General features: G+C 47.6%; 1 protein-coding gene across 3 annotated transcripts in view; it reads left to right on the top strand.

Annotated features, from left to right (window-relative positions):
* Positions 1 to 20882, top strand: part of TIAM1 (TIAM Rac1 associated GEF 1) — a 150018-nt gene that overhangs the window by 15889 nt on the left and 113247 nt on the right. For 2 of the 3 annotated variants that reach the window (XM_085077689.1, XM_085077674.1), the window contains exon 2: positions 14385 to 14630. The gene's annotated coding sequence lies outside the window, so the exon portion shown is untranslated. Of the gene's footprint in view, positions 1 to 8217; positions 8325 to 14384; positions 14631 to 20882 lie in introns of all 3 variants that reach the window. The other variant, XM_085077683.1, reaches the window with a different exon arrangement.

Below are 20882 nucleotides of genomic sequence, written 5' to 3'. Positions count from 1 at the left end.
ATGTCCCCCAGGATCCTCCTGTCCCTCCTGTTTGGCTTTGCTGTCTGACCCTGTGGCTGTGGGGACTCCTCAGCTGCCTGGGAGCTGAGACCCAGCTGCAGCTCCCAGTGATCCTGATGGCAAAAAAACATTCCTGATGCTCATCCTCACCAGTCCCTGCTGCTGTGGATCTGGATGTCTTGGCACTGTGGATGACCCACATCGGGGGGAATGAGAATAGTCTTTCATAAATATTTGAAGTTAGGAGTTACTCATGCATACAGTATTCAATTTGATTTATTTATCTGATCCAGTGTTAAGAGCAGAGGAGTTGAACACTCGGAAGTGCAGGGGGAAGCCCTGCCTGAAGACTCCTTGTGTGCATTCAGCAGAGGGGTCTTGAGTCAATGGTGTGCAATTGTGGCAGGAGTTTATTTTTATTTCTTCCTAGGGCCTTCATTCAGGATGTTTCCTTTTAACAAAGAATTAATAGGGTTTTAGTTTTTTAAACATCCCTTATGTAACCTCCAAAATATATTTTGAGCAGCAGTTTGCTTTTTTCCTTCTTTTTCTTTACAAAAGGAGCTTATGCTGAAATAGCAGGACAAGTCTTTGATGAGGTTGTTGCTCTGCTTTGCACCTTCTGTGGCTTTATGGAATTGCTGTTTCTCTCCCTTCCTTGGCAGTGGGACTTCCTGTTGGAAATGGTTTAGGTGCAGAGGGAATTTGGGCTGTGTTTTATGTCAGACCTTTGCTGGGCTACAGAGAAAGTTATCCTTCTGTTACATTCCTTCTCTACAGGCAAGGAGGTCAGGACTATCCCCTAATTTAAGCAAGAAGGGCTTGCATGAGCATCCCACTGATAGCAGAAGCTTTTGGCATCTTCCCTGGGAAGGGAGCCTGGCTGTGGGGCTGCTGCCTGAGGGAGGGTCCAAAAGTCTCCTCCTGCCATTGAGACAATATATAAAAATGCAGTAAACTGGCATTTTGTCCTTTGGGGTTTAGATCGAGCTTTTGATATAAGTTATGTCACAAACTGGGGAGGAAAAGCATGAATAAATATATCAAAGCTCCCAAAAAAACTCAATACCTCTGAACCCTTCATTGCGAAAGTATTTGACTTTACTGACTTGTTGTAAGCCTTGACTTCTGAGCCTCTTTCAAATCAGATGTATTGCTGAAAACAGCCTCCAATAATCGGGAGGTTTTGCTGCTGACTTTGCTGTGTGTGAGAGGGAATCCCTTTTTTTCCTCACTGCAAATGGATTGCTACCAGGTTGCTTCTCCTTCTTCTGGAAGAAGGTTTGCTTCAAAAGACTTGGAGTATAAATTCTCTGTCTGATATTTGCCTTGAATGGGTAGCACTGCTAAAAAATTAATGGAGTGGAATAGCCTGGATGATGATTTTTCCTCTGATGTGAAGAAATTTTATATTCTTCTTTTCTTTTTAATTGCCTGGTGCACTTTCTTCTTAACTATCTATATATCTATCTCGTTTTTCTTTTTTCCTGTGCATGCAATTCCCTGGGATCCTGGTGATCATCGCTGGGTTAGCAATTTAGTCTGGCATTGCTGTGACTGGGGCAGCTGCTGACGTGCCTAATGCAGCTCCACACGTTTGATGTTTATGCTGATAACCCCAGGCAGCTTGGGATGCTTCAGCTGGGTAGAAATGGAGCTGAAATAAAAAGTTTTTATACTTGGAGACAGTTTCCTGAAGCAGGGGTGACAGTGATTTCCACTCCTTCCGTTGCTGGTGGCCACACCATGAGGGGCTGTGGTGGCTTTGCTGCCAGTCCTGGTGGGAATGGGCAGCAGAGCTGTGCCAGGTGTCCCAAAGCCAGCCAAACAGCCCCAGGAACCTGTGACAGGGGCTGGACTGGACATTGGTCCCTGCCACCTTCTGGGTGCCCTGGCAGTGTTCCCACAGGGAGCCAGGGATGGAGAGGTGATGCTCAGTCTGGGAAGTGCCTTCAGGAGCTCACCCACTTCTCTCAGTTCGTGTGCACATGTGGATTTTTCCAGGGAGGAATCAGGATGGGCCAGAGACAGATTTTACTCTGGAACACTGTTTTATGTCACTTTGCAGCAGTGTTTATTTCCCCTGGGCAAAACCAAATGGTGAATACCTTGCAGAGATTGCAAAGAAACATTAATTACTGTGGCATATTCCTCTCTTTGACTCAACTCGTGCCATTTTAAAAGCGTTTTCCATAGCTGGGATTTGTTTGTGTGGGAAGTCAGTTACATAATTAAAACAAATTCTATTCTATGATTCTATGTTTTTCAGCCAAATGTTTTCCCTTAAATTAGTACTGTCTGTAGCTGGGTAAAAATGAGAAGTGTCTTTGTCGAAGTTTTTTTTCCTTTGAAGCTTTTTTCATGTGCTCTTCCTAATGGGCATTTTCCAATATTATTCTTTGTAATTGTTTTGTGGTCATTGTCTGCTCTGGTTTGAAAAGGCTCGTTAGGAAGCAAAGCCCTTGATGCCCAGCTCGGGAGTGGTATTTATGATGTGTGAGGTGCTCTCACTTCGGGGAGGGTGGCTTGCAGAAGGTGTTTCTGCTGTTTGGGTCCTGCTGTGAATGAAAGTTGTTCTGATGAGGAAATTGCTGTCTTCCTGCCTGCGGTTCTCCAGAGTTTGTGTTTGTGCTGCTGGGAAGTGTCTGGGATTTGGGCTGTGTGAGTCAGGCCATTGGTGGCTTTTCCTTGTGCAGAGCCTGACCCAGTGCTAGGGGAGGGAATGAGGATGGAAGCGTTCAGACTGAGCAGGGAGCTCGGGGGTCTCTGAGCACAGGGCACCCACGTGCTTGGGATTATCTGCTATTAAGTGAAACAGCAAATGTGCAAACAAAATCTGGGTGCTGGGCCTGGTGCTCCCTGATCACGCTTCCCAAAGGTTTTTGGGGGGCTGGGGCAGGTCTGGGGATGGTGTGGCACCGTTTGGAAGCAGTCCTGTTAGGTTTGTGTGATGGGAATGGGAGTGAGGATGTGCTTGGAAGAGTGGGGTCTGATTTATGCCTGGCTTCACAAAACAGTGTATTGCAGAGAGAGCTGTGCTGGTGAGGGGTGTGGAAGCATCTCCTTTCTCAAAACCTCTTTCTCCACTGTGATCACTGAAGTTGCTGGAGGTGCAGACACACAAGAGATGATCTCCCCTGGGTATGGCACTGAAATACCAACTGCTCTTTGGGCATCTGCTGAACTCTTACACTCGTGGTGTGTAAATACAGAACTTGGATAGACTTCCAAAGCCTTGGCCTCTGTGGGGCTGAAACCATCAGCAGCTGGAATAGCCTGAATTGGAAAGGAGAATGGAACTATGTTTGCATTCTGTCTACTGGATATATTGCAGGGAACAAGCCTTGAGTTTTCAGAGCTGCCTGTTCCACAAGAGTTGCATTTCTTTTGGTGCTCAATTTTATCTGTGTGTGTGAGCATGCCTGCAGGCACTTTGGAAGTGCTGACCTCTGCCTGTTTATGGAGCAGCCACCCCTCAGGAACTGACCTGGGCTCCTGTGGAGCTGAAGGCATGAATCACTCCAGCCTGGGAGCTGTGGATCCCTCACGGAGTGCCACATCCTTAGTGTGTCAGCAGCAGAAGGGACTCACCAGGTGGCTGGAGTCACACAGACAGCGGGTTCGTGGCCATGGGCAGATGAGGAGGAGGGACCAGACGGAGCAGTTCTTCTTGTTCCTGCTATCCACATTCTCAATCTCTTCCGAGCCTGCTTTTCCAGCCCCAAACATGCCTGTGCCGTTCCTTGGCGTGGTGGGTTTGCCTTGCCAAGTGAAGGACCGATCCCTAAAGGCTCCTGTGGGGTGCTACAAGGAGCCTCCCCGTTTCCTCTGTAAGGAAAACTTGGCACAGGCGCCCACTCAGCCCTCACTGACTCCACTGAGGGTTTTTGGGGGGAATGTAACCCTGAAACTTCCCTGTACTTGGTGCGTCATTATTTTTGGCTGTGTGGAACCAGAAAGGTCACGTACATGAACCTTTTCTTCTTTGCTTAATTTCAACATGGCCATTACCCCTTCTGCAATCTGCCTGCCCTGCTGAGCATGGGAATGTGTGGGACATGTCTGCTTCCTGGTCTCTTTGAGTAGCTGTGTACAGACCATCTTCTCACCCTAAAACTGCCTTGGCAACTGGGCAAACCAGGAGCTGACTATAAGGGAAAAAGATCCTCACTCTCATGTGGGATTCTAAAACTGATTGCATCCCTGGGCTGTCAGGGATGGGAAGGAGTTGCCTTTGAAACTACCATGGAATCATCCCCATCACCAATTCAGATGCTCCTTTGCCATTGAAACGAGACGGAAAATCACTTTTTACCATCTTTCTTTTGTGAATTGAGGAGCATACATAGGTGGCTGTGGATTGTGTCACAGCAGGGCCCTGCTGTGGTGGCACAGCTGAGTTCAGTGGTGGTTTTGAGCTGCAGTTTGCTCATCCCATTCCCTCCCCGACTCCTGACCCCTCGAGTGAATTCTGCCTCATGTTCAGCACAGGGCCATCTGTTTTCCTGTATGTTCTCTCTTTCCTGGCAGCCTGATCCAAGTGGAAAGGTGAGCTTGGATACACGTGATGAGAAGCAGCTCTTTTGTCCTCCCAACAGCTTGTTTGCCAGCAGAGGAGCCAAGTGACAAAGGAAGGCAAGACTCTTGCCCCTGATGCAAGAGTTCTGGGAATTGACAGCCGAGATGAGGGCACCTGAGTTTTGGGGTTAGTTTGGCACCTGAGACATGAAGGTCTCTTGTGACTAGGCCTGAGCAGCCTTTTAAAGGTGCTGGAATCTGTGTTTTCACCTAGCATGGATTTTACTGTATGACTGCATAACATGCCTGCCAGAGAGCCTCCATCCCCCGTGTCCTCCTGATCCATGCAGAGCTGTCGCTGCCATCCAGGTTTTCCTGTGCTATCTCCTTCTGCACTGTAAATGGTAATTTAATTTCCACATTTAGAGACCTTAATTAATTATGAATAAAATAATTTGTATGAATTTTACAGCTGAAGGGTGGTGGATTAAAGGTTCTGTGGCAACATGAGGACCCTTCAGCAGAAGGGATTGGCTGTGGTGGTGCTGCTCTTCCTGTCCTGTGTGCATCCCTGAGACAAAACGAGTTCTGCTGTCTCCCTCCTGCTGCAGCAGTGCCTGTCTGTGTGCAGACACACATTGCACTGTCCTGCTCTCTCTGCTGATCCTTTGGATTCTTGAGGAAGGCAGAGGACAGAGCCCAGCCCAGGTTTTGTACTCCAGGCACTGCTCAGCCCAAAAGGGGTTTGTTTTCTTTTCCTGGAAGCTTTGCTTGCAGGAGTGAGCAGTGAGCACTCCCGCTCCCAGCAGTTTTGCTTGGCAGAGCTTCCTGCTCTGGGGTGTCTCCAGCCCTTCCTCTGCAGAACGGTGGAAACACCACTGTTTAATCCCAGCAGCCTTGCTGAAGCCCCTGGGTTGGTGTGTCTGGCTCCTGTGCTGGGCTGTTTGTCTCGGGTTCCCAGTCCTGCTGGGCCCTGCTTGGCTTGGGATGGGGTCGGGGTTGCGCAAGGCCTGTCTGGAGGGCAGATTGCCATCAGCAAGCTCCAGGATTTTTTCATGAAACAATGCTCAACTTCCCGGGGTCAGCTGGAGGTGATGGGATCGTGTTGCTTGCAGTGACTGACAGGGCAGTGATGGAGTTTTGTGCTGCACAACTTGGTTTATTCCCACCAAGTGCCATAAACCCACCTGGCCCTGGGAGCAGCAGTGAAGGCAAGCTGGGCTTAGTGAGAGGTTTTCACTCCTTGATAACACACTATCAAAAAATATCCAAACACAAGTGGTCAGATTACTCATGGGGCCCTCTGGTTTTGGGTGACTTCTTCATGCTTAATCATTTATTTTCCCAGCTAATCATTCCATAGCAGCCTCTTGATCCTTACACCTCTCTGCATTTCGTTTGCTTGTTGTCCCTGGCTATCATTTTGTTGTCTGAATCTTTTTCCCCCTCTTTACAAAATTGTGCTTTGAGTGATGTCTGGTATTCCTAAAACACTGGTGTTGCAGCCTGGGCTGCTTTTGATGAGAAGATGATTCCTGGCAGGAAAAGAGAGGTGCAAGCTGGAAGCCTTTGCTGTCTGTGTGTATTTGCCCCAGAACTTCATAGTATCAAAGAATCACAGACTGTTTTGGGTTGGAAGGGATCTTAAAGGTCATCTGGTTCTGCTCTGCTGCCATGGGCAGGAACAGCTTCCATGATCCCAGGTTGCTCCAAGCCCTGTCCAGCCTGGCCTTGGACATGTTAGGCTGTGCTAAGGTTTAAAGGAAATCTTAAAAAGACCCTGAACCCTAAAAAAGGCATGTTGGCATCAATGTATTGAACTGATAACAGTTCTGAAAAGGAGAAGGCATGTTCAGCTCCTGGAGTTCCCACTCTGGCACATGGCCACAGCCTCCTACTGAAGTGCTCAGCTGCTTTGGGAACCTGATCTCAAAGGTCTGATTTACACTGGTTACACCAGTAACTACAGTTGTGACTATAACCCACACCACGAGGTTATATTTAAAAGAGGAAAAAGCAGACAAAACAGAACCTTGGAGTTTTCCTGTTCTTTGCAACTCCTGTATTTTTTATCAGTTCCCTCTTGACAATGAATGTGGTTGCTCAGTCTTGCTTCTGTGTGAATCTGTAGCATCTTAACCACTGGTTTCTATAGGACAAAAATGGTGTTTCTATAGCTAATCACAGCACACCACAGTGGCTGTTGATGAGAGGGTGATACAGGAGTGGAACAGCAGGAGGAGAAGGACATGTTGCCCTGAGAAGGGTTGCCCTTTCTCAGAGTGTTCTCCAAAAAAGGAAGAAAAGAGGGAAAACCAGAGGTAGACAGCACAAGGAAGACCGTGGATGTTGCCCTGTGTCCCACTCAACTTAGTTTGCCAGAAGGGTAAAACTCCTGGAGTTCTGATGTCCCTTCCTGCAGATCCAAAGGATCCTGGTGGGCACGAGAGCCCCAGGCTGTTGAAGGGAGCAGCAGAAAGAATTTGGGCACAGCTGGGAGCTGGGAAGGGAGTACCGAGGGTGACACGGGCACAGAAACACAGGCTGGACAATTTCTACCCTCACCTGATTAATTCTACCTGATTATTTTTAATCATTGGTCTCTGCAAGTCCCTGCCCTCCTGCCTGGGAGGGTAATTACATTCCCATTAGGAGCCTGGTTTTCCCTGGGAGGTGTGTGAGCCTTGGGGCTGCTCTGAGGGTCCCAAGGTGTCATTACTGAGTGTTTTATTACACCCTGGGTAGAGCTGTGGGTGAGTCTCCTCACTTCTGACAAGATCTGTCCCCAGTAGTCTCAGTCGTCACTCTGTTGACTTTTGGCCATTCCTTAACCAGCTTTAAAAAGTATCTGGAGCAAAAGCAGGTCACTTAGCAACCAGGACGGCCGGAGAATGGGTCAGTGATTAACAATTATGTATAATCAAGGTTAAAAATGCAGGGCAGTCGCTGCTCGGCCGGCCGGAATGTTTCAGTGTTACAACGCTGGGATTGATGGTGCTGGGAAGTAAATTTATACCAGCTGTAGTTCTGACCTCATGAACGCAATGATTCAAGACTTGAAACCAGACTGAAGTCTCTTTTCTTTACTGATATCTTACAAAAAAGCGTTAAATATCCTTTGGATGAGTAACATAGGCATGGTCGAGGTTTGACACTGTTTTTTCCCAAGGCTCTGGGCCTTCCCCTGGCCATGTGACTTCCCAAACAAACAGAAATAGATCTGCATGGAGAGTGGAAAATATGGAGTCTGGCTGTAGAGCAGAAATGAGGAAGGACACTGGCTTTCTGGTCCTGGTCACCTGTGTGAATGTTGATGCACTGTTCCTCCAAGCAAGCAAATGACAAATGCCATGGAAGCTTGATGAATATATTTTTCTGAGTCATATTTTGGCAAAGTGATCATTTTCCTAAGTCCTTGGTGCTTTGGTTTCTGGATGAAGAGCTCCCTGGCAGCTTTTTCTCCTTGCACAGAGTAGAAAGGAAAGTGTCTGGGTTGTGATTTCATTTACCCCAATAAATGTCCCAGCTCTCCCCATTGCTGCAGGAACATCCAGTGAGAATATCAATCACTAGAACAGCACTGCATCTCTTGGATATGATACCAGGGTTGTTTTGCCAAGTCATTTACTTTCATTGTCTAATCAATTCCTCAAGTCTCTTGCCTATTTGCCTCTTTGTTTAATTAACCCCTCTTTTCAGCCTTGTCCCCTGCCAGTCATCATCCTGATCTTGAGAGGTGAGGATCAGCTGACAGAGCCTCTTCAGCAGTCACGGGAAGCAGAGCATTCCAGGAGCCCTGGCTGAAGGTGATTTATATTCCTGAGGACTAATCTTCCATCACTGTCCAAAGCTGACAATGTCACGGGCAGGCAGCTCTTTCCTTTCACTCCCCTGACCATTTTCCCCCCTCCCCTGCTTCCACTGAACAGACTTATTCCCTGCCAACTTAAATAATGCATATTTTAAAGATCCCTTTCAAACTAATATTACTCATCACCTTACTCACCTCCCACCACCAGTCCAGGAGAAAAATCATCTTAATGCCCCTTTCCACAAGAGTCAGATGATGTCTTAATGAATGCTTTCCTTGCTTGGTTTTGGTCATTAAACACACTCTGCCATTGTTGGCTCTTTATGGCTTCAGACTAAGTGGTAAAATCCATATATGAGACTTTGCAGAGGCTTTTAGGTGTCATTAGGGATCATTAATATGCAGAGCAATGCCAGGCAACAGAGGCTGCTGGGGTAGGAAGAGATCCATCATCTGCTGCAGCATAACTTTAGGTCAGCAGAAATTGGGTACAGGGGCTGGATTTGGGCAAGGATTCCTCATTAATATAATGGGAGAGTATGGGGGTAGGATGGGGAGGGAAAAGGCAAAGCTGAGCAGCTTTGGGGTTCCTCCCATCCTCGTTCTGCAGTGTTGGTCTGGAGCATCGTTTGGATCCTGTAGCTCTTGCAGTCACTCCAATGACTCCTCACTACAGAGAGACTAAGCCCAAACTTGATAGCTTGGACTGCAGTTGTATAAATTGAATTAATACCCAGTTTCAGGCTATCAGCTGCCTGCTTCCACAGGCCAAAGGGGTTTTTTTTTTTCTTCCATCCTGCCTTCTTGGTTAGCATCTTCATTTCTGCCTTGTGAGCCTTTCCCTGGTTTTGCATGTTTGTTTGCCACCAGAGGTGGATTTCTGCACCCACCACCCAGGCAGGTGCTTGCAGGGGAAGCCCTGGTACCTTTGTGGTGGCACTTGAGTGACCTTGGTGCCTTTGTGGGTTGCATGGGCTGCCTGGGGGTGCCTGTGATGGAGATCTTCTATTTATTTGTGGGTGTAGGATGTCTTCTCAGGAGCCAGGGAGAGCTTCCTCCCTTGCTTTCCTTGCTCTGCAAGGCCTGGGAGTATCAGGAGCCAGGGGTGTTTCCTATGGTCTGTCCTGGCTCAGCAGGGAAGGAGACCAGCTGAGCAAGGAATTATGTATCTCCACCTTATTTAAAGAGTGTTTCTCCACCTTGGAAAGTTCAAAAGATTATTTTCTCCATGCTGGTTTCTGATACCGGACAGGCTGGAAATGTGAGTGGGTATGTTAATGTTGCTCCTAGCCCTCGTGGCATTCACTTCTGAAAAAACAGAAATGGTTTTAATGTGCTTGGCCTGGGAGCTTTGATTTGAAATGAATACTGTCAGCCATGTGAAATAGATGATAAATTACACTGAAAAACGTGTTTTGGTTTCCAGCAGCAGCGCTGGGGTTATGCCACGAATACAGGAATAGCAGTCATGTGAAATGCAGGTGTTTGCCCTCCTGGCTCCTGCCATGCTGTGCTGCTCTGCTGAGCCACCTGGGCTGCTGGGAGGTGTCCCTGCCCATGGCATGGGGTGGAACTGGCTGGGCTCTAAGGTCCCTTCCAACCCAGACCATCCTGGAGTTCCATGATTTTCCCGTGCTTGCTTTTGGCTCAGGGTGAAGCTGGTTCCCTGTGCAGCAGCTCCTGCTCCTGTGGGGCACCAGCAGCGAGGGGTGGCAGGAGTTGCCATGTTATCCCATGGGATCTTTCCCTGGGCTCAGAATCACAGAGTCCCGAGGTTGGAAAAGACCTCTGAGCCCATCGAGTCCAAGCTGTGCCCAATCCCCACCTTGTCCCCAGCCCAGAGCATTGAGTGTCATGGCCAGGCCTGCCTTGGACACCTGCAGGGATGGGGACTGCAAATCTCCCTGGGCAGCTCCTTCCCATGCCTGACCACCCTTTACAGGTAAAAATTCCTCTTGCTGTCCAAGCTGAGCCTCCCCTGGCCCAGCCTGAGGCTGTTCCCTCTCCTCCTGTCCCTGTTCCCTGGAGCACAGCCTGACCCCCCGGCTGTCCCCTCCTGTCAGCAGCTGTGCAGAGCCACAAGGTCCCCCTGAGCTTCCTTTGCTCCAGGCTGAGCTCCTTTCCCAGCTCCCTCAGCCTCTCCTGGTGCTCCAGCCCCTTCCCAGCTTCATTCCTTGCCCTGGACACTCTCCAGCCCCTCAGGGTCTCTGTTGGAGTGAGGGCACAGAACTGGACAGAGCACTGGAGGTGCCCCAGCAGTGCCAGCTCAGGGGTCAAGGCTCCTGCTCCCCACTTTGCTCTGGGGGTTCCCAGACACACCCACAACACAACCCTTGGAATGGCCATTCCAGATTCTGCTTCACACCATGGTGGCAAAAGCCCTGCCCCAGGCGGAGGGATGGCTGTGGGATACTGGCTGCTCCCCTGGGATTATCCTGCTTTCTGGGATAATTTTTCCTGTTGCTGGTTGGTTTATATGCTCATTAAAAGCAGTGGTAATTTGTGGGTAAAAGGGAAGATAGAAAATGTAACCCAGTGTAAGCTCTAATGTGTTTGTAGATAAAAACCAACCTGACATGTTTCTGTGCTGGAGATTTATAATCTAATCATTCCTTCACTTGCTCAGCAGGGACTGGAGCAGCATGTAGTTATTTACATATAGGGAACATTAAACAGCCACCTCTTTAAACCATATGTGAACATAAAATCCTACAACCACTGCTGAGTAATGGGTATCTGTGAAAGACAAGAATGGAAATAAAGCAGAAACGAGCAGAATGGAAAAGTATCACTGCAAGGAGCAGCTGTGCCAGGGGCATATCCTGTCCCTGTGCCAGAGTGGGAATGTGACCCTGTGTGTCCTCCTGAGTTAGCTCTGTGCACAGTGAACATGTGCAGCAGGTTTGCTCTGTGCCCCTCAGCCCTGCTGAGCTGCTGGGGAGGGTGGCACCCCAGTGCCCATCCAGAGTTGTCATCGCTCCTTTGGGGCAGCTGTGATCCCTCAGAAAATGAAACCCTGTTTGTGCCTTCCCCTCAGGTGGCTTTTGTCATGTGCTTGCTGGCTCCTGCAGGGATCAGGATGAATTTGTCCAGGTGCTGGGACTCACTCCTGTGATGGTGTCATCTGGCACAGCCACCTCAGCTTTGCCACAGCTCCTGTGACATCTGACAGCTCCTATGGCTCCTGCCAGGAGCTGCTCCAGATCTGAGTTTGGAGGTTTATGAAGGGATCAGGGTTTGGTAGTGGCTTTTCCTTCCTTTTTTTCCAGGAGAAAAATGCGTGGAAAGGGCATGCTCTGGAGAAATTGCTGCTCACTGTATCACATGAGCCCTAAAATACCACATTTTGGTGTGTTCTTTCTGTTGGTAGCTTGGTTTCTTGAAATGGACTCATCTGTCCTTTTCCATTTCTTTTATTAATTATGAACAGGAGCTTGAAAACAATTCCCTGATAAAGGGGAGGCATCTCCAAGTGGGTGCAGCTGCATCCTGCACAGTCCAGGCTCACCCCAAAGGCAGGTTCTGTTGGGAGGTCTCAGCATGCAGGTGACATATAGAGCTGCTAGTTGTGACTGAGAAATGTATTTATTCCTTCCTGATGAATCTCCTCCTTGATGAGGTCCTCTGTGGCTCTGCTGATGGTGAGCCTGAGAGGAGCAACTTCTGCTGGGATTTAGGATAAAAGGAGAAGCTAATTTCTGTGATACAGGGGGATAAGACAGTGAGTTTCTATCACAGGAATAAAACACCATTTCCTACTTGTAAAACACCCTTTGATGGCATTTTGACAAAATACTGTCCTTTGTCTGTCATCTTTTAACCCTCAGCATTCCTGGGCCCTGAAAGGAATGAGATGAAAAAAAATGTGTAAAGGGGGAGGCTTTAAGCAATGTTTTGTTCTTAAATCCCCACTATTTTTAAGTAATATTTTAGAAATCTCTACTGTATTTTAAATTAGTTTGTCAGAGTATAATTACCACAAATGAGGTAAGAAACTCATTTAAACACGGCAAGTGTAGTGGAGAATCCAATTTTCAGAAATCAGTGGAAATTGTAATTGGAGCCATTAAGTGCCGACTTCGGTAATTAAGAGCTGGGTTTTGACATTTTGGGCTCTGTTGCTAATCGTCCGTGGAGAGAGTACAAAAATGTTGTGTTTGCTGAGGGTTTTGCCTGGGCCTGTGCAGCTGCTGGCCACACTCACAACAGGGCTTGGGAGCCTGGCAAACATTTCATTGGTGCCTCCTCTTCATTTGTGCCACAGCATACAGAGCAAAAGGATGCCCTTGGATAATACTCAGGAATTTCCTAAGCAAGAGGTTGATGCCCAGCTCCTCAGCCTGTCATGCTTTCAAACCTGGCTCTTGGATTGTAAATCCATCTTGATAAAACATCTGGCTCTCCCTGTGGAGAGGAAGTGCTGATAAAGTTATTCATGAAAGAAATCAGTGGTAGAAGTGCATCCTTGTTGCTCCTTGTTTGCAGAGTTATCTCTGGGAAGTCAGGATGTTCTGCATTTTTAACTCCTGCAGTTCAAGAGAGTTGCTTTTGTTATGGTAATGGAGAAACCATGAAACCCCTGACATGCTGATAATTATCATCATATAGAACAAGCCTTATGCTTACTTAACTATTAAGAATTCTAGTTTTCCAGAGCAATGGCAGCTATAAGCCTTTTTTCTTTCATTTTGTTGTTTTCCCAGATGATGCTGTTTGGGCTTCCAGCATGAGAGCTGAGGTGATGGTTTTGTGTTTTTGAGCTTCTCCACCCAGAAACAAATCCGCTGGTGGCTCCTGCTCTGGGTTTGGGTCTGTCATGACCTCCTGTCTCAGCAGAAACCAGAGTCCAGCTAAAAAATTTCCTAAAACATGTTTTTGGCACTTTGGCTATGCTCATTTCTTAAGCATGTGAAAACCACCAGCAGTTTAAACAGTTGTTTTACCCAGAAATCCCCTTTTTGCCGTGGTGGGGTTTTTCCCAAATTGCACTCCCCTTCTCTTCCCAGAGGTTCTGACCTTTAAAGCTGAATGGTTGCTTTCTCCTGGACTCGTTCACATTTGTTTGATGTGAGGCATCCATGGGATGGATCCTCTTTAGAGTTGGGCACCTGGTGGGATGGGCAGGTGGGAACAGCAGGGCACCCAGCTGTGTTCAGAAGGAATGATCATAGAATTGTGGAGTATCTGGAGTCGGGAGGGACTCATGAGGATCACTGAGTCCCTCCCCTGGTCCCGTTGCAGCCACGTGGTTTCTGGATCCTGCACTCCTCAGAATGTCTGAATGTGGTGTGACAGGAGCCAGGGAAGCAGCTGGAGCAGGCTGGAGTCATCACTGCAAGCTTTCCTGAGCAGCCTGGTTAGGAAGGGCTGCCTTGGCTCCCACACAGCCCGTGAGCAGCTCCTGTGCATGGTGACAGGGCTCCAGGCTGGGCTCTCCTCTGCTCAGGGTGCTGTCCTTGCCTCCCAGGCTCTGGCTCCCAGCTGAGCTCTCCCTCTTGCAGCTGCAATTGGGGCAGTGATGAGGATGCACTCCACTTTAGGCATAGTTTTTCCCCTTTTCCTTTGCCCTTCCTTGCCCGTTTCCTTTGGTTTGTGTCTCTAGACAGCCTAATAGGATTACTGGGTCACTCTGGCTGGGACTGAGGCTCTGCAGCTCGGGAGCTGATGTGGGCTGGCTGCCTGCTAAGCCTCCGTGCTCCCTTGGGGAGTTCCCTCCAAACCCTGCAGTGGTGGATCCATTCCTTCCTTTCACCTGGCTCTAGCTGAAGGGAGGAGCAATTCCCGATGTTTTTGTTTGGAAGTGTGCTGCAGCCTCTTGGTGGGACTGGCTGTTTTCTTGGGAGCACATGGGAATGCAGAGCCTTTAGTGTGCTGTTCAGATGTTTGCCTGTGAGCAGCTCTCTCTTGAAACGTGGGCTCTGTGCCTCAAACAAACCAGCTCCTTGCAGTTTCCATGGCAAGCTCTCCTTCCTAGCTGAGCACCAGTGGTGAAGGTTGCATAAATGCCCGTGGTGCCGTGGGTTCTGTGTCAGCTCTGTGTTTGCTCTCTGTGCAGGCAGCTCCCCGAGAGGCTCCTTCTGTGTCCCATGGTGAATCCTCTCCAGACCCTTCTGCCACGGAGAAGACAAGTGGAGGAACTGTGAAAGCTGAAATCTGCTGTCAATGGGACTATCCAGAGAGAGAACTCAGCTGCTCTGCTTTCCAGGGATCTCTCCAGACAGTCCTGATAAACTCTGTCTCTCTGGAGCTGCTGTGTTCACCTAGGAGCTGTTAGACCTCTGGAAAACAACATCTTGCCAAGGTAAGTACAAATGACATATCAGACAGTGACTCCATTCTTATATTTTATTTTTTACTTTCTTCGGTAACTGAGGTATTTTCAAGAAAGAAAAAAAATTAGGCTTTGCTACTTCTGGGATAAAACTTCTGTGCTATCCTGCCTTTTAGGTTTTTATAGTTTAAATGTGTGGGTTTCTGTTGTGGCATCATGTGTGTCCCACCACACATCCCCCCCTTTTCTCTGCCTCTCTAATCATGAGGATTCGAATCTCACATGCTAAAAATTTGTCACATGGACCCAGCAGCAGTTAAAAATACCAACCCACTGAAAAGCCCCCTCAGAAAACCCCAGGTGTGAAGTAGACCTCGTGCTTTGGATGCCTGAAGCTTGGCAACACCAGCAATCCAAGAGGAGTACAATTTCCAGCAATCCACGGAGGGGGTTTCTAACCCTCCCCTCTGGCAGTGTGAAGCCATTCCTCCTTGCCCTTCCACTCCAAGCCCTTTTAAACAGTCTCTTTCCATCTTTCCTGCAGCTCCTTCAGGTCCTGGAGGGCTGCAATTAGGTCACCCTGAAGCCTTCTCTTCTCTAGGCTGAACAATCCCAATTCTCCCAGACTCGTAAAGGATTTAGGAAAAAAAAAGGAAGAATTTTCCCTTTAACAATGCTTTGCTGCACAGAAGCAGGATTTCTCGCCCTCTGGCAGCCTCAAGTCGGAAGGTCAGGATTTGGGGAGGGGGGATTGGTGCTGGCTGACCCCCCGGTGTGACCTGTGGAGCACAATCCTACAAAGCAGGGCTGTTCCCGGGGGGAGCCGGCGGCTGCCTCCTGATTAAAACCTTCCAGGGAGCGGGGATGAGGAGCAGACTAAGCGCCTTTCCTTCCTTAGGTTTTTAGGAGACACTTAAGGGAGCACCCTGGGATGAGTGAGGGCAAAGGCGAATTGCAAAAAGCACTCAGTGAACTAGTCTGGGGATTTCAGCCGTGCGGGCCGTGCCGTGAAAGCTGGGCTTTGCCCTAAGAAATGGCAATAAAAGCCGACAAGCCCAAAGACCCAGATTAATTTAGAAACTCTGCAGCTCGGGGAGGAGGGCTGGAAACAGAAGTGCAGCAGCTCAGGCTGACCTTTCCATCAACTCCACTGCTCTTCCCGAGGCGCATGCGGTGTTGGAGTGGGGTGACCCAGGGTCCTGGGGCAGCTGTGCCTCAGGCCTTCCTCCTCATCCCAGATGTGCAGGGCTCCCAGGCTGTCCCTCACTGTGTCACCTGCCCCTTAGGCAGCTGTTTCTATGATCTTTGTTCATATGGATCTGAGGCAGATTAAAGTGCCTTTTAAACTCAGAGGGCTTGTCAGGAGGTGGTGTATCTCCCCCAAAATAGCTCAGACTTCCTGGTACCTTCCATCCTCCTTCCCTCATCATGCATTCCGTGTTCTCCCCACGAGCTTCCTGATGCTCCAGGAAACTTCTAACCACTTATGCATCCTAGTCATGCTTACAGACATGTTCCTTCCCAATATTTATTAACCCATATTTCCTCTAGTGGGAAATAGAGGAGGGAATCACAGAATCATCAAGGTTGGAAGAGACCTTCAAAGATCTCTGTCCATAATGGGTCTCCTGACTCTGGGGGATTTCACTTGCATTAGAGCATGTTTTCCTCTTTTATCTTTTCTATACAAGTGTGTTGCCCTATGACTAAATCCTATCCTGAAGTTACTTAAAAAATTTCCTACCTTGAGATACATGGATATATGCAAATATCACGTGGATATGTAGTTATAAAAATTTATAATGGCATCCTAGCAGCTTAGGAAGTAATTAGTTTACTCTGTGCCAGTGTTTTTGCCTGTGTGGAGTGGGAGTTCTTGCTGACATGTGCTGGAGCCCTTCTCCTGCCCTTCAGCTGGTGATGGTTTAAATAAAAATCACTTTCTTTAGGAGTGTGTCAGAGGAGTTCTGTTTTGAAAAGCTGTTTGCTTTCTTTAAGTCCGTGTGCACATATGTTTTTCTCTTTATGTTCTTAGGTTTCAGTGGTGTTTAAACCTCATTTTTCAAAACGGAGTTATTTAGAACCATAAGTGAGATTATTGTGCGAGTCTCTTCTCTGTTTGTGGAGAAAAGGGAACAGAGTTTATACCCCCAAACAGTGTCCTCTCTTTACCACTTTTGCCCTGCTAACTTTCTAAGGATATTTTTGAACTGAAAGCTCAGAAAAAAAGATAGAAATGGGTTTAAAACTGTCATGGTCTTTTGTAAACTACGTAAGGCTATCCAGATGTGTAAGAGGCTGGTGTAAACCGAGCTCCAGTAGTTTTGAAAATGAAAAGTTGTCCATGCATACAGCTCCTAGAAACCTGATCCATCAGTTATTTGTGGGGTTTTGAGCATCTGGAGCCATTTCCTAATTTTGCAGGAGACTTGGTGTGCAATTAAGAGCTAAGTGCTTCCTCTCTGCCTTGCTGACTGCCTCGTGTAAAGGAGCAGGAGCAGCGGTCCAGGAGGGCTGTATGAACACATGCTCTGGCTCAGAAGTGGTGTTTGGATGGAGTTAATCCTGCTGGGGGGCAGCAGGAGGCCTCGTACAGCCTTTGGAAATTTCTTTCAAGCTGATCTGGGCTCTGTTGGCTCAATCCAACCAGGCTTGTTTCACGTAGGAGTTCAGCTGAGTGCTGATGGAAGCCATGGCTGTGTTTTTCTCCCCAGCCTGGCATTTTGTTTGGTTTCTCACGTTCCCCTGCTTAGTCATCTCTCCTCTCAACTCCTTCCCCCTCTCCTGACTGGCACACCAGACCCTGCCTGGTGGATGGTGTGCATCGCTGGGAGTTTGCCCTAGCAACCAGAGAGATCTCCCAAAATAGCTCCTTGCAGGGCTGCAGAGCCTCTCTGAACCTCAGGCTGTGTCTCTGGGCTCTCCCAGGGCGCTCAGAGACCATAGTTTTGCCTCTGGTGGTGGGATGGGACAGAAATCACCACGAGTGGATTGGCTTTGTGCATGAGTGATGCTGTTTGAGACAGAAATTCCCGCAGTGTTTTCGTGCTGAGGGGAAATGGCTTTGAAACCCAAGTGTTCCTCCTATGTATCCACGTGTGTGAGTGTGTTTGTGGGCTGGTAGCTGAGCACTCACCTGCCTGGGCACACGTGTGGTGCCAGGCTGGCCATGCCAGGTCTGGAATTTCCTGCTGGAGAGGCCCCTCAGCCCCTGGAGCAGCCTGGCACCACAGGTCCCTCCTGAGGAGCAGGGCAGCCGCTCCAGGAGGGCTCTCCTTTCTGGGAACACCTCTACACAAGTCTCTGCTGCTGTTTGTTTTTGGGAAAGGCAGCCCGGGAAATATTTTAAGATTCTTTTGGAGTGTGGCCGTTTTCTTTTCCCTGATTCCTGTGTTTGGGATAACATTGCATTTCCATAGTGCTGTGAGATTTACAGAGAAGTGTTCAGTGGTCATTTTCTGCTGTGGCAAAGCTGTTTGCAAAGATTGTCTGTCCACAGTTTTTGGAGGGCGTTCTGCAGCCTGTTGTGTTGTTACATCCACCATTCCTGATTATCAGCTTCATTTTCCCCCAGATCCTTTCCCCTAGATGTCTCCATTTTTGCTATATTTAAAACTATTCCTTGTAGCTCATATTTAAAAAAAATCTTTCCCTAAATGTTTTTTGCTCTTGATGCCAACTCAAAATGAGGAATTTTAAATAACTTGATTTCACCCCTGCATTTTATGCATAACTTCCATCATTTGCAGTTGCATTGAAAGTGTAAATACTCTACTGTAAAACATGAAATAATCCCAAATGTTCTCTGTGTGCTTGAGTTTAAAATATCTTTTAGGTAATACAAAGAATGATGAGTTTGTACTTGTTTTTCTCTTTGATGGGATAGGTGTGGGTCAGAAGAGCATCTGCTGTTGGGAACTGAGGAAAGGAGACAATTCCTTGGTACCAAGGGCTTTGCTGGTTTGATCAGACTGTACCATGCAAGCTTCTTGTACTCCTTGCAAAACTAAAATGTGCCTTTAACACCATCTGCTTCTTTATCTATCTCTGCTCCTTCATAATACAGCTGCGACCTGTTTAAAATAGAAATCCAAGCCAAAGCCCAGCAGGGAATGAAAACAGTGGCAGGTAATTCAGTTTTAATGTGTGATGACATGCAAGATGTAGGTTCTCAGGGGCCAGAAGTTATGTAGATTGTTGGTATAAGGAGACAGAGGACAGCCCAGATTAAGGTGGGGGGACAGGCACTGATGTGTTTGTATGTGGGAGAGAAGAAGCCATCAGCTGTAATATTTACACTCAATTACCCAGGGAGGGTTTGTAATTATTTGTGTTCTCTGGAGCATTCTGTATTCTCCAGCATATTCCTGCCATATGTGTTTGGTTGCCAGAAGTTTATGTACATTTTCTGCCTTTCATTCCAAACAGTGTAACATTTATTAGGAGTTTCATGAGTTGTTGTTTCAAGGGGGGAAACAAACCTGCACAAAGCTGTGCTCTGGTGCTGTACCATGGCTGTGTGTGCAGAGTACATCACATGGGAGGGTAACAAATGGTGTATGCACCAAAGCACCGTGGAGTTGTCTTAAAATCTATGGAAATTTGCTCCTAAGGGTTGTTTCTGATGCCTTGGGGTGGTTGCTAAGGTGGCTTTTAACCCTTAACCTGCCCCACACTGCAAGGAGAAAATAAGGCTTCTGTTGGTAAAGTGGTGTTGTGCACATTGTGATGGGGACTTTGGAGCTCCATCCCTGCCTGTCCCTCTGGGAAAGGTGCTTTGCTGTCCCACAGCCAGAGCTGGAGGTGGGATTCAGCCTGGGAAGAACCCCCAGAGCCAGGGCTGTGTTGTCCCTGAGCCCTGTGGCTCCCTGGGGACCTGTGGAGCTGCACCTCCCCTCCCTGGGCATCCTCTCCAGGGTCCCTTCCCAGCAGCATTCCCTGAGATGGGAACAGTGTCCCAAAAGGAGAATGTCCCAAAATGAGAAATGTTCTGGGGCCTGGCAGGAGGAAGCTGCTTGGTGAGAAATTGCTGTGGTTCTGGGCTGTGTTTGCAGCCCTACAAGCAACAGGCAGGAAAATCCTGCTGGACACAAGGATGGATCCATGGAGGAACCACTGCAGTGCTCTGGCATTGTTTGCCATGCTCACCTTTTTTTTCCCTTTCCCTGGAATTACTTATGCTTGATTGTTGCAATTGATTGCAATTGAGAGAGCTAATTTTAGTGCATAAATTTTACACTGGAAGACTGCCAAGAGTTTGTGTAATGGAGGAGAACAACTGCACAGGATTTGGTGTGGGGTGTTCTTGTCTTCCTTCCTCCAGTCAAAGATCAGCAACCAATCCATGGGCTGATACATTCACAAAATATTTGTATATAGCCAGTTTTGTCCAAGAAGAAAATTCAGCCTCCTGTGGAAACAGAAGAGCAGTTTGCAGAGCTATGATGAGTTCTAAAAACAAGATGATTTTATTGCCAATGATAAAGTGGTCATTGCCTTAGTTTTAAGACAAATAATCAACCCACCAAGTTCGCTTTTAAACTTTGATGGAACAAAGAGTAAATAGTGTTCTTCCAACCCTAAGAGACAAATCCAATATCTTTAGTGATGAAATTGAAGAGCAGCACATGGGCATATAGATCTGGGCCCTGGGAAAATGTCACAGCCCAGTCCAATTTCCATGGAATTCGGTGTCAGGACTTGCAAGGAAGAGAGGTTTAGTTGCCACAGGATAAAAATCAAAACTTTATTTTTGAAATGTTAACTCAGAAATTAATTTTGCTTTCTACATTTTCATATATCCAAGATTCAGGATACAGTGAAGTTGGGCTGCTTTGTAAGGCTTTCCTCCTTTTCCACCTGCATTTGGCCAGAGAGGAGCAAGAAATGTGAAGGGATAAAGAGGATGTGAAGAATGCAGTGGTGGTGCTTAAGGCTTTTTGGGACAGTTTTCATATGGATTAAAAATCGATGCTATAAAGAAAAGCTCATCTAATAGATTATTTTTGGTACTGGAATGATGGGCTCATTTGTGAGATAAGGCACCAGATCTCCACGGAACTTGTGTTATCTTTCTCCCACGGGTTTTTGGTGTCTCCTCTCGCTTGGTTTTTTTCCTGTCATTCCAGTTGTGATTTATCTTACATGCTTGTTTCAAAACAAGTTACACTGTCAAGCTGCCATTATACAAACATTTGTCCTGGTTATCCTTCCAGAGTTATTCACAGACATAAGTTCTGCCAAAGTCAGGGACAAGAATGATGATAGGTGGAGGATCCACCT

This window comes from Lichenostomus cassidix, chromosome 1 (assembly GCF_008360975.1).
Source record: "Lichenostomus cassidix isolate B80296 chromosome 1, HeHo_3.0, whole genome shotgun sequence".
In the NCBI taxonomy this organism is placed as follows: Eukaryota; Metazoa; Chordata; class Aves; order Passeriformes; family Meliphagidae; genus Lichenostomus; species Lichenostomus cassidix.
This window is presented reverse-complemented; position numbering and strand designations above follow the sequence as displayed.